This window comes from Eurosta solidaginis, chromosome 3 (assembly GCF_040869045.1).
Source record: "Eurosta solidaginis isolate ZX-2024a chromosome 3, ASM4086904v1, whole genome shotgun sequence".
NCBI classification, from domain to species: Eukaryota; Metazoa; Arthropoda; class Insecta; order Diptera; family Tephritidae; genus Eurosta; species Eurosta solidaginis.
This window is the reverse complement of record NC_090321.1, coordinates 180,820,490-180,834,308: the sequence shown is the minus strand read 5'-3', so window position 1 is coordinate 180,834,308 and position 13,819 is coordinate 180,820,490. Positions and strand designations below refer to the sequence as shown.

At 36.4% G+C, this 13,819-nt stretch overlaps 1 protein-coding gene across 21 annotated transcripts in view; it reads left to right on the top strand.

Annotated features, from left to right (window-relative positions):
* Positions 1–13,819, top strand: part of NKAIN (Sodium/potassium-transporting ATPase subunit beta-1-interacting protein) — a 270,678-nt gene that overhangs the window by 187,806 nt on the left and 69,053 nt on the right. The window lies entirely within an intron of this gene.

Sequence of the window (13,819 nt, the reverse complement as noted above, 5' to 3'; positions counted from 1 at the left end):
ACATGATATCTTCAACGACTGCCAAATTACAGCTTGCAAAACTTCTAAATTACCTTCTTTTAAAAGTGGGCGGTGCCACGCCCATTGTCCAAAATTTTACTCATTTTATATTCTGCGTCATAAGTTCAACCCACCTACCAAGTTTCATCGCTTTATCCGTCTTTGATAATGAATTATCGCACTTTTTCGATTTTTCGAAATTTTCGATATCGAAAAAGTGGGCGTGGTTATAGTCCGATATCGTTCATTTTAAATAGCGATCTGAGATGAGTGCCCAGGAACCTACATACCAAATTTCGTCAAGATACCTCAAAATTTACTCAAGTTATCGTGTTAACGTACGGACGGACGGACGGACATGGCTCAATCAAATTTTTTTTCGATACTGATGATTTTGATATATGGAAGTCTATATCTATCTCGATTCCTTTATACCTGTACAACCAACCGTAATCCAATCAAAGTTAATATACTCTGTGAGCTCTGCTCAACTGAGTATAATTAAATTCAAGGCGCGATAACCTCCGAAGAGATTTTAGCTGAGTTTCTCATCCAATTTGCGTCGTGCTCCTTTAAATTGGTTGGACGGGACCTGCTTGTTTTATGCCGGCTCTGAACGCCATTTGTAAGGCAGATGAGTTTTTACTGAGAGCTTTCCATGGCAGAAATACACTCGGAGTGCTTGCCAAACGCCGCCGAGGGGCGACGCCTCTTAGAAAAATTTTGTTCTAATTGAAGAGCCTTGTTTCTAAAATTTTGATGTTGCTTTGCGCTTGTCGTGAACCCAGGATCCTCGGTGTGGTAGGTGGAGCACGCTACCATCACACCACGACGGCCGCCAATCTTACTATAAGTGATAAAAAATAAAGGTACATACATATATGTGATATGGCTGACGTTTTTCAAAAGTAGAAAATTGGCAAAGTATCACGGGTGCGACAACTGGTAGGTTGCCTATCTGCCGTTTAGCATTAAAATAAACACAATTTGCTCTGCTGTCAGTTTTTCTTTGTCCGCCAAGTGACGTATTGTATCTGTTTAAGCCATTACTTTGGCATTAGTTATGCATTTCCGTCGCGTTACAGAAAAAGTGCTGCAAATTGACAATGGTTGACAGAACTGCAATACAGATTGGCGAATGAACAGTTAGACATTGGATGGATGGATGCTTGTTCTTGCGGGAGCAAAGCAGTGCATTGTAGCAAAAAACGAAAACAATACAAACAAAAAAAGAAAAATATTTATAAAACAAAGTCGTTGCTATCGGCGTATAAACAGGAAATACGTATTTTGTTGTGATTATCTAAAAAATTTGTACGCATTCGCTTTATTCACTCCAAACCAGCACGCAATGAATGTTCGTTTAGAAATAAATTTGACTACTCTCTCTTTTCTCTTTGTTCTTTGCTTTCTGCTGCAGATTTTGCTGTCCAGCTGTTCATGAAGTTGGCGACGAAAATAGGACAATGGGAGGGAAAGACGGAGAGAGAGAGATAGAGGTGAAGAGAGAGCGAGAGCAAGACAAAGAGGAAGGTGATGTAGGGAGAGGGAGGGAGACAGAGGGAAAAAGATAGAGAGGGAAAGAAAGACATGAAAAGTGAGTGAAAGAGAGACGAGGGCACGGCTGAAAAGGAGAAAACGAAGATTAGACATTGTGTGAGATCGGAGGTGAGAAAGGTAGGAAGATCGTTAGAGTGGGACTGAATTTCAGGAAAGCTTCGTAGCAACCCGGAAAGTGTTTCAGTGAACCAGGAACCGAAATATTTCAATAAATTTTATTTATAGTGAGACTTGCTTGACATTTGGTACATGGGTATCTCTTTTACGTGGTTTATATTTAAGAAACTTTTCTCTTCGGGAAGTGGACCAGCGTCCGACCTTTTCGAAAAAAAAAGTTTTGTGCAATTTTTTTCGAAATTTGGTATTAAGGTAGCCTTTCGTATAGGTTAATATTTGGAATACTATTGATTTCGGCAAATGGCGGTTTAAAAAAACAAATGCAGGTTGCAGGGTGTTGGACAAAAAGAGAGGTAGAAGGTATTTAAGTGTGATACTATTACAATTCCCTGAATAGGATTATTCAAATAAAAACCGACTTTTGAACTTATCTGCGGTAATAGCTAGTAGGAAAATAAGGTTGAAAAGAGTTCACAAAAAAATAGAGGGCAGTTGATGTAGAGGCAATTACAGCAAAAGGGATACTGAGGGGAGATTTAGAAGTTAGAGAGATATGGTATCCGGAAGATAACTAAGTCAAAGTTAATTGCCAATTGCCTCATATCCCTACTATTTTGTGAAATGTTTTGTACATGGAATGCTGCCAAGTATTTTTAAGCTTCTGCCACCTTTTGCCGTGGATTTCACGGTGTCAGGCAATGACCTTCACAACATTTTGTATTAAATGAAATCAATATCCATTTCGGGGTTCTTTCGTTTTAGCGTTTTAGCTGGTGCAAACATTTATTTGTTGGCACCGGAAGCACGTACTTACTACAAGAAAAGTAAATAAACAGAAAAATTATTTGGAAAGTATCGAGACAAATAAATTAGAATAAAATTCATTCATACAAAGTTTGACCGCAAATACTTAAATGGTGCTTCGGCAATCTTGAACGATTTCAACTCAATACTCTGAAACGCATTTCGCTTGAGGATAGAACAACAACAACAAGACATTCAACACCAGCTTAGACAGCGGTATTTTTTTAAAGCTTACCCGTGCTCAGATTGGATGTTAGAATTACGAGATATTTTTGTGTGCGGCCATTGTAGGTTTTTCACAAAAAGCTCGCATCACTTGAATAATATGTGGTTGTAATTTTCATTTTGTTCAAGAATTGTAATATTAACATGCATACATACATACGCGTAATTGGTGTTAAACCGAAGTTAAAGCTCTCACAAATACAAAATGTGGAAGTCTGTTAAGCGACAAAATAAATCTAATTAGTAAATTTTAGTTCATTTATTATAACGTAAAGAAATACCTCTGGCGCCAATCGAAAAGTTCATAAGCTATGATAAGGCTTGTTTGAAGTGTGCATGAGTGCTATGTACACAGACTTATGTATGTAAGTAAGTAGAATTTAAGCTAAGCTCTACGGCAGACGTTGTGGCATTCAGAGATTGAAAATGGCGTTCCGCTGAGTATAGACAGCAAATGATGGCAAGGGAGGCATTAAAAGGTAAATAGGAAGGAAAGGCAAATAGGTAGAAATAAACTTTGGAAGATAGGGGGGAGCTAAATAGCGAGAGGAGAGATACAAATGGTAAAAGGTGAACATTGAGATGCGAAAAAAGGAGATATATGTGACCTGGTCTATGAAAAGGTGGCTTATGACAAAAAACAGCTGTTTCTCGCAAAAAAAAAAAAAAAAAAAAACAGCTGTTAACAGCTGTTTCTCGCAATTTCTGTTTTGAGTCATAAGCCACCTTTTCATTAACCGGGTCACATATATTGAAAAAGAAACAAAAAAGATATTGGGAGGGGGAGAAATGAGTGAGGATGATTTGAAAAGATCGATCGCGAGCTAGAAGAGAGGATCTTAGAGAAGATGAGAGGGAGCGTCTTAGGTGAAGCAGAACATACTAGAAAAATGATGATTGACTCTTACAATGTTTTTCGCGATTACCCTTCAATTACTGAAATTCGTTTGAACTTTCAGATTTAATTTTTATTCTTCATACATTATTTTTATTGCTATGAATTAGGGTCGTTCAGATTAGGTTCAACTAGCCGGTCATGTGTTTTTCATGGAAGTAGCATATGCTTTCCCTTCCTATATTGAAGAGCTACCTACAAGAACCTAGTCCCCGCGCGAGTAATTTTGTTTACGTGGGTACGTAAGCGTAGGTTGTCTATATTTTCCCTGTATAAGTAATTCGGACTGTCAATATTTTCTATCAAGATTTTTTTTGGAAGAAAACGTGTTCGGAAGTCGATCTTTCCTGTACAGGTATGAACTCGCCGGCTAATTTTCCTGCATTACTGCTGCTGAACTGATACTTGCAGCATTCGATTGCTTCTTCCCTTGCCAGTATGGCAACAAGTGCTTTACTCGATTTTTCGTCGAGGCAGCCCCTCCGGAAACCTTGCTGGTGGTGATACAATCCTCTCCCGCTCTCTATTGGTGCCGTGAGGCGATGTTTTAGAAGATTCATCGTCAATTTTTCTGCGGTTTCCAACATGCATAGTGGGTGGGTGATGATGGAAATTTCGGATTTCTTTTGCCCTTCGGAATAAGAACAGGCTGCGCTGTCTCTCTGATGTGGAAAGTACTTGCCACGAGACGCATAAAGAGTTGCCACCGTCAGGATCTGAGGTTTTTTTGGTTTCATGCGGCGCAGGGTTGTTTTAAGCTCTTCAGGGTACTGTCTTTTCAGGTAAGAGGATTTTATTTTCCATACATAGTGGGGTGGTCCAAAATATATATATATATATGTATTTTCCTTTTGGTATAGTGAAACTATTATTCAGAACACTCAAACAGATGGCATGTGAAAATTTCAGCTTTTTATTTTAATGTTTAAGAGGTACCTCATCTCGTATTTAGTTTTCCTATACGAATCGATTTGGAATACAATTTGAGTTAGAAATTTAAACTCGAGTAATTACTAAACGAGTCGACTAAGCAAATAATCGTTGTGGATTTTTTTTGTGGACCGTTAAATTTCCTATGAGAATAGTGTAGCTAATTTGATTTGGCTACTCTCGCAAAAGGGGAAAAAATATGTTTTTTGCCCACCCTAATACATAGGTTAGTTCAGGTTGTACTGACCAGTCCATAAAGACGTCATATCGAAATATTTAAGGAGAATGTGGAATGGATACGTAGTACAGAATGAAGGGTGGTTTTTTATAATTTTTTAAAAGAAATAATCAATACCTACATACCATAACGGTTGTTACAAAAATTGGTGACTACAGTATGCATCAAAAGTCAGCAACGCGCCGTGTCAAAGACACAAAAGGAAAAGCAACAATGTCAATATATAAGCCAAATCAAAGTAATGTCGTTTTTGCTGTAGCATAGCTGACCGCTTTTTACCGGAAATTTGTGCAGTTTTAAATAACAGCAAAATCAACAACGAGGTAAGACAATAGCCAACTGGCGACAGCTTCAAGCGGCACGCAATGGGCCGTAGAGGTCAGCGCTTGAATAAGCAAAAGAAATTTATAAGCAAAACGATTTTGTTGGTAAACAAACTCTTGAACAGAGAAAATAAAATAATGAAATAACAATTTCTGGTGACAGATGTGTGGTAGCCAAAGTGGTAATAAAAACAATTTGCTGACACAACACAAAACTATTACCACAAATATGCACGACAACAGCGACGACGACAAGTGAAAGCAATTAATGTTGCATTTGCAATTAAATGCAAATTAATGCACGACAATGCATTTTCAGTATTGCAAATGGTCTTGTTATAGGTAATTGCATTTCCATGTGTAGGTGATGTTGACGCCAATTGGCTTCGAGTTAAGAGGCAATGCTATGATTTTCAAGTATTGTTATTATTTGCACGAATGCCGAGTCACCATATCTGATAATTTTTGTTTTTTAATATTTACGTTAATGTGTACTTAAATGGCTAATATAAATACTTAGCGGAACTGAACGGAACTCATATACGTGCGACACATCCAATGATTCATTCATGTCACGTCGGCTTTGTTTAAATCTCTGCTTCTTATGATGCGTACGTAATGACGCAGTTATCATAGCCAGCATACTCGTCTGGTAGTGTTGATGCTTTTGCGGTGATTTAACGTATTTTATTTATGCATTTCACTAGGCACCTTGCGACAGTGTTTTTGCACTCATTTGTGCCTTAAAAGTTGAACAAAGGAAAAGGCTTCGAAAAGCAGTGATGTGGTGATGTGATGTAGCGATTTAAGAAGAATCCGGCAAAGTATCCGAATTCTCTAGTACCCGAATGCGTTGTTGTTGTGTTAACAATTAACCGAATTTGTCGCTTTCATATGGGACAAATGATTTCCGTATCCGCCAGTTCACTTCAATAACTTCGTTTAGTGTTTTATGTGTTACAACAACAACAAAAATATTCTTCATCGTCATATTTTTAAGAAACAATGACATTCTTAGGAGCGTTTGCTCTATCTTCGGTTGACGTTGTCAGACTTTATTTGACATTAATATTTCGGAGATCTGTCGAATAAAGAGCCAGTTATCGTTGACTGGAAATGGTGCAAATGACCTTTAGTCAGATATGCAGATGACGTTTTCGCAGTCATTACAATCAGGACACGGGAGAAGCTCAATCAAATCTTGCGAGGCTCAAGGCAGTATCTAGACTCGCGTGAACTTCAGCTAGCAGCGGATAAACAGAGTTGATACCCATAACAAAAAAGCTCATAAAGCTATACATTTTTTTGAAACCTTCGATGAAAATATAACCACAAAGTAAGTAGTTAACTGCTTTGGGAGAAAATAAAATTTCAGACTAACATGCTGCGCGCAAATTTAATATGCGACACATAAGACCAATGTCTATTAAGTAGCTTGCTTGCCAACATTGGAGGAACCAAAAAAAGCCAAAGGAAGTCGTAGGCCTAGAAGAATGCAAGAAAGAAACGATTCATCCATGTTTGGCTTAAGGGAATGAAATTGCTGTCGGTATTATAGCTGAATATCCCTTGAATAGGGCAGGTATACCTTGTCGTCTAAGTGAAGGCTTCGCTGAACTTTATGCCTCCCGGCTGGGACTGCGCTGCTCAGGATCCTGCGTCTATGACTTTCCGCCTCCTAGAAGAGCGACGGGATGTTGGTGACTAAGAATTGCCAAACCTCTAATCAATGGGGCTATTCGGAGCACAAATTTTAAGAGGCCTCTCCCAAGAGCGAGGCAAATATAGGCGTGACTAAAATACTTAGACATTCAAATCTGGAAGGTAGAAAGAATCAGGTACTCGTAACAATGAGGGGTCATATGCCTCGAAGGCTTCAAAACAGAAAGAGGGAGGAAGTTCGCCAAGAAAAGATGAAGTGAATGATAAGCTTCTCTCTGAAACTGCTGCTTAATCAGAGATTCTAATATGAGCTAACGTTTCTAATTGTTTCGGAGAAAAATAGCGCAGCGACGAAGCAGTCCATGACTGTGCCGCTAATAGTACAATTTCAATGAGGAGACGTCAACTGAAAGGTGCAGATCTGTAAAAATGAAGCTACTTGTCTAGCGTCATGATCTGGACTACATAACATGGAACAGTAACGATCACTAAAGTGTCTAGCATTGGCGGTATTAATAGCAAAATGAGCCTAGATCACATAGCACTTCATCTAGAAGTATGTTGCAAACTACCATCGGAGGGAATTCGCACAGAGCGGAGCGTAGATTTATACCAAGTAACCGATCATAACGCGGCCACCGTGGTATGTTGTTGTTGTTGTTGTAGCTGTGCCTCGACCCATCCAATAGTTGCGAAAAATCACAAATTGTCATCAATGTCCTCTAACGGGAGTTCAAGGAAACATGCTGTTTCAACAGGTGTTGGGTGGGCCATAATGAGAGGGGTGTTAGAGGCGTTGGTTCCACATTACAATAGTAGAAATGGTTGGTGTCCCGTAGGGACACGTTACAAGCAGGACATATGTATATTTTGTATGTCGGGGTTGATTCTGGATAGGTAAGAGTTTAACTTTTTACAATATCCAGATCGAAGTTGAGCTAGAGTGACTCGCGTTTCCCTATGGAATGTGCCTTCCTGTTCTGCAAGTTTTGGGTATTGTTCTTTGAGTACAGGATTCACCGGGCAATTCCTGGCATTGAAGTCCGACGCCTCACTAGGGTGCCTCTGCCCGAAACTCTGGCAAAAATCAAAAATTTCATGAAAGCGTTCGATAAACCTAATACATGTGTTTAATAGAGAATTTTCCAGGGATTACGAATGTATAACTCTTATTAAACAGAAAGTGATATTTTATTAGGTAGAGCCGCTCAAAGTTCATTAATTTTTAACACTTAGAAAAATTTGTGGTTTTTGTTCTTTTTTGTTGTATTAAAAATTGTTTTGTCTCTAAATAAAACGGTCTGATACTGATTTCTTGTATTATAACGAAAGGATATTTAATTCTAGGTTGAAGCAAAACATAAAATCTGTTTTTTTTTTTTTTTTATAAAAGTTGTCAGTTCTACCTGTTTTTTCGAAAAGCCTATTTTTAGGACCTTTTTCGAACTTTGATGGAAAATAAAAAAAAAAGGACAAAAAAGGTCTGCGGGAAATTTACAGTAAGTATTTGCTAAATATTCGCTTACCTGAATTCATAAGGTCCACCTGCGTCCAGCGCCGATTTCACTTTTTACATCAAATAAAGTGAAGAAACCTTGGGTATAAATACGCGCCTGAGTAGGTATAGGTAAGAAGGAGGCGAATTTAGTACGGTCACTTTTGTTGTTGGAATTTGTTAATAAAACCAAATTTTTCGGTTAAAAGCTGCATAATATACCTGGAAATCATTTCCATAATCTGAGTATATAAAGCAATGTTTAATACAACGCCCAAAATCAGTTGGAGTCTATAGAATAAAGTATTCTGTTTATTTAAATAAACATAAATATAGCTCACATATTTTTTATTAAGATATACTCGATGGCAAATTTTAATATGCCTCTAGAAAACTCCAAACTATTTGAGGTGTTCAAAGCTTCAAAGACAAAAGCGGAGTTCGTTGAGGCTATTATGACAGAATTACCAAATGAAGCATGCAACAAAGAAGACGAAGACTTGAAAGAAAAAAATGACTTCCCCTACATTCCAATACGGTGGCCACCGTGGTGTGATGGTAGCGTCTCCGCCTACCACACCGGATGCCCTGGGTTTAAACCCCGGGCAAAGCAACGTAAAAATTTTAGAAATAAAGTTTTTCAATTAGAAGAAAATTTTTCTAAGCGGGGTCGCCCCTCGGCAGTGTTTGGCAAGCGCTGCGGGTGTATTTCTGCCATGAAAAGCTCTCAGTGAAAACTCATCTGCCTTGCTGATGCTGTTCGGAGTCGGCATAAAATCATGTAGGTCCCGTCCGGCCAATTTGTAGGAAAAATCAAGAGGAGCACGACGCAAATTGGAAGAGAAGCTCGGTCTTAGATCTCTTCGGAGGTTATCGCGCCTTACATTTATTTTTTTTAAGTAAGCATGAAAGCTGGCTAGCTGGTGAAAGTTTTTTGGACGAAGAAATGCCTAGCACATCAACAATCGAACTAGAAGAAGACCAACAAAACCCATAGAAGAATGTTCGACCTACACAAGGAAAAGGAAGTTGTGAGATTATACTAGAAATATCGCCACAACTCATCTTTCAGAAGCATTGGCTATTAAATATAAAAAGGACGAAGAAAACACCAAGTCTTGCGTTAGCAAGTCCAGTGCGACTGAGAAGGATCGAAAACAGCATTCCCGCACCCACAAATGCGGTACCTAGGAGATACACTCCTGAAGAGTCTTTGGCGCTGTTTATAGATCTCGGGTTATCGAAAGATAAATATAATATATTGCGTGAGTCATTATTGCAACATAATGCCGATCTTTTCCCTGGATACAAACAAATTATTCAAGTCAAGAAAGAAACAGTTCCTCCAAGAGCCAAAATAACCGAAGTGTCAGCTGAAGTTGAGCTCCAAAACTTAATTGATCATACGTCTATGCGACTCTTGACAAGTTTTTCTGAAGAAAAGTTGAAATCACTGCCAAAAAGCCTAACGTTGATAAATAAATGGGGCTGTGATGGATCATCAGGACAAAACGCATATAAACAAAGAATAAATGTATACGATGGAATAATTACAGGTGGTAATATGTTTATGGCTTTTATTGTTCCCCTCCGTTTAAAAGATGAAGCTTCAGTATATTGGAAAAATCCACTCCCGTCATCAGTTAAATTGTGTAGGCCCATATTATTTAAACATGAGAAGAAGTCTTCGGAACTCATAAAAGCTTTAGTGAGTGATATAAAAAATCAAATCGCAAAATTAGAACCAACAGTAATTGAAATCGAAGACGGGAATGTTATTACCATAAAGCATGATTTTCTTCTAACAATGGTCGATGGAAAAGTTTTAAGCCTACTAACAAACACATTATCTACATTGAAATGTGCAATCTGTAAGAAGAGTCAAAAAGACTGAAAATCTTTATGATTCAATTATTGACGAACTAAATTATGACTATGGAATATCTCCTTTGCATGCGAGGATAAGTTGCATGGAATTCGTTTTGAAACTGGCTTATACACTACAATAACCAGAGAAGTTTTCGACGACAATGCAACATCTAAGGAAAAACAAAACATTTTCAAAAATAATTCAAGATGCATTATATAAAGAGCTTGGCCTGAGAGTTGACTGCCCAAAGTATGGATACGGCAACACAAATGATGGAAACTCCTCAAGAAGATTTTTTGAGCAAGATGAAATGACTGCTCGATAGAGGTATTGTCAAATGATTGGGAGTAATTTTAAATTGCCATGAAAAAGTTAATGGACCTAAATTTGGAGAATATGCATCGAAAACTGCAGAGCTGCTGCTTCAAAAGTATCCTGAGAAAAAGCTCACACCAACGCACAGTGTTTCGTGTAGAACAAGCTAGCTGGACAAAATTATTTTATGAGATTTTCCTTTTCATATGCAGTCATTTATTACAACTACGTCATTTTTTTCAGCCATATGTTCTTTTTTTTTATTTTTATCCCAAATTTTACTTCATATGCATACATTTGCTTATTTCATATAGAGTAACTCAAGTGAATAAGTGACATAGATCCAAAAAAATTTAAAGGACTTAAGAATATTACTTTATTGTACTTAAATTGAATGGAATACAAATCTCAATACTCTAAAAAATTCTAAAAATTCGGAAAAAAAATTAAAATTTTTTATGAAAATTCGTCGAATTTTTTAAATATAATTTAGTTTTTGTTATAGATCGTGACAAATTTTCTTATGGGAAATTAGTTAAAATAAATTTGCGAAAGCAAATATACATATGTACATACATATTTTGTATTTATTTGAGTATTTATCCTGGCACTACAATTTTTACAGAATTATTTTACAGTACCAGTCAGGAATGTAAAAGTGAATTACAATAATTATAATAACAATGTAAATAATTAAATTAATTATGTGAAAATAACTTATTACAAAAACTTAAAAGTAAAGTATCATACAAAGTAGAAAAGACAATAGATTTAAATTGAACAAAACCTGATCCAACAAAAAGTTATAGGGTAGGTTATCTTTTATAATTATGATATTATTCGCTATCATCACTTTCATTGGATGAGTCACTTGTGGAATAGTCATGAACATCAGCAACAGTACTGTGAAAGCTTGAAACAACTGGGATATTTATTGACTCCTCAACATTATCGGGGGACAGTAAATTTAAGACTTCTGAAGTCAGACTTTTAAATTTTTTCTTAGGTATCTCCCCAAAACTGTTAACTAAAGGATCCGATGTTATAAGCAACATATTCACAAGATCTCTATTCGTGGCTTCACGTGACTGCTTTTATGTGTTTTCAGCCCTGAATCGTCTCAAATCTTTGTTACGAGCTTCCTGTGCTTCCTCGGAAAGTTGACCAATAGGTAAAATTGCTGATTTTATAATATCAGTACTATGCACTAAGAATTTATGAACTGTAACAGGCATATTAAACCATGGATAGAGATCTATGTATAGTTTTTTAGTCTGGACCCCAAATTTTTAAAATTTTTGGATATTTATATTGTACCCAGATGCTAATGCGCGAAGGAGAGTGTCGAATCTTTTGATGAGCGTTACATCCAATCCCGTAATCTCAGCACTAGCCTCAGAATTTTCGAAAAACCTACGAGCATTGTTGCCGTCATTGGTATTGCCGAAACCTGGTTTTGGTTTATCTTCATCAATCCATTGTATGTACCTGTTTTTATGCCTTGGTGACTGGTGCGGTAGGTTGTGGCAGGTTGAAGTCAATGCGCTTCGCCTTTTGGTGTGATCTTGTTGACCTTGCGCGTTTATTTTTGTATGTTTTATGGCTACGTGTTTGTTCCCTGTACCAGGGAATTGGTTTTGCCGTTTGTAGATCAGATTTAAAGGTTCAAATTTCTCGTCGGAGCTGGTACGTACATACATCCTATTTGATATGTAGAGATAACTAAATCTACAAAAAAAAAAAAATTTAAAATAGATGTGCAAAGAATTCGCAATGGTTTTTTCTTTCGACTATTAGAGAATACTTGCGACTATAACACATATAAAATTAATCCCGGATGTCCGCGGATGTATTTAACTTTTTTGTCCCTAAAGTTAAAAATATAGGGAAAAAATACCTTTTCTTCTTAATAACGGAATGTTAAATATATTGAAAATACTCTAATTGTGAAAGAATTACTATTAAAAAATTTCTCTTACCTTCGAGCTTAGAATCCATCAAAAAAATAATTTAAAAGTGGTCACTTAAAAGAAATATGAATCTTAATATTCAACAAGAATTTTGCAAATTAATCAATGCATTTTACGGCCACTCCTGCCTTCTTACTTCAATTACTAAAAAAAAGCAAAAATCCCGTTATTTTGTTTGTTTTCTTTCATTTCTCATTACACTTTTCTTGGAATAAGAACTTTGTTTTTGTCTAGCTAGCTTGTTCTACACGAAACACTGTGCAATGGTACATAAAATTTTGGTCCATGGAAAAGATTTAATAGAATACCATTGTTTATCATTAGGAGAATTGTATGAAGAAGCTCAAGAATCTAAAAACAAGGACTACAAAAGATACAGAAGTACTAACGCTTGCAAAATCTCACGAGTTAGACAAAACGAGGACCTTTTCAATATGTTGGCCATCTCTTCTGATCCAGTCATATCATACATGAGGAATGTAAGATCACAAAAAGATCTTACAGATACCTATAGCTCAGAAATGCATTCCTTGTTAGATATATTTTCAAGTCAACGAAGACTACGTTAAGATTAAATAAATCATGCACCTTTTTCTATCACAACAAAAATATTATTTAGTACTTAGTTTTGTTATTTTATTGAAAAAAAAAGAAATCAATAAATACATGTTTAATATAAATAATACAGTTATTTGATTTAGTATTTATAATCATATAATTTTCGTTTTTACATCTTTTAAAAATTATATATATTTTCTGTTGGTGAGCTCAGGGCCTCTTTTAAATAAAACAACTCGGTTTGTTGCTTGTATGTATTTAATTATTCGATATTTCGATCTCAATCTGAGATCATCATCAGGACTGTAATAAAAAACAATAAAAACACACATTCAATTACACATAAAAAACATATCCATCTCTTAAAAATAATGCATAAGCGCGACTTACATCTTCCGCTGTGATGCAAAGACTAAAAATTGTGAAGAAAAGTGATTATCGAAACCAACGAAAAAACTAAACAGAGAGTGTAAATATTTAGATAACTAAATGAAATACCGTAATAGTAAACAAAAATAGAGAAACATTTACAACAATAATATGGCAAGCGGCGAAAATAATGATAATAATAATGTAGGTATGCGTGCAATTAATCAGGTGTATAGTTATTGTACCAAGGCACAGAAACTGCATGAGTGTGCATGTGCAGGGAATGGAGCAAATTGTTATTATTTTTGTTTTATTTTATCACGAGTATTGGTTGTCCTTTAAAATCAGGTTGCGGTAGGCGTACGCACAATGATCCGTGTCAGCCTTAAAATTCATCCTTTTATCATTAGGGGTGTTCACTATGTGAAGCATTTCTAAAGTAAAACACTTATGATAATTTTTCTCCTCTTCCAAAATTTTGATATTTT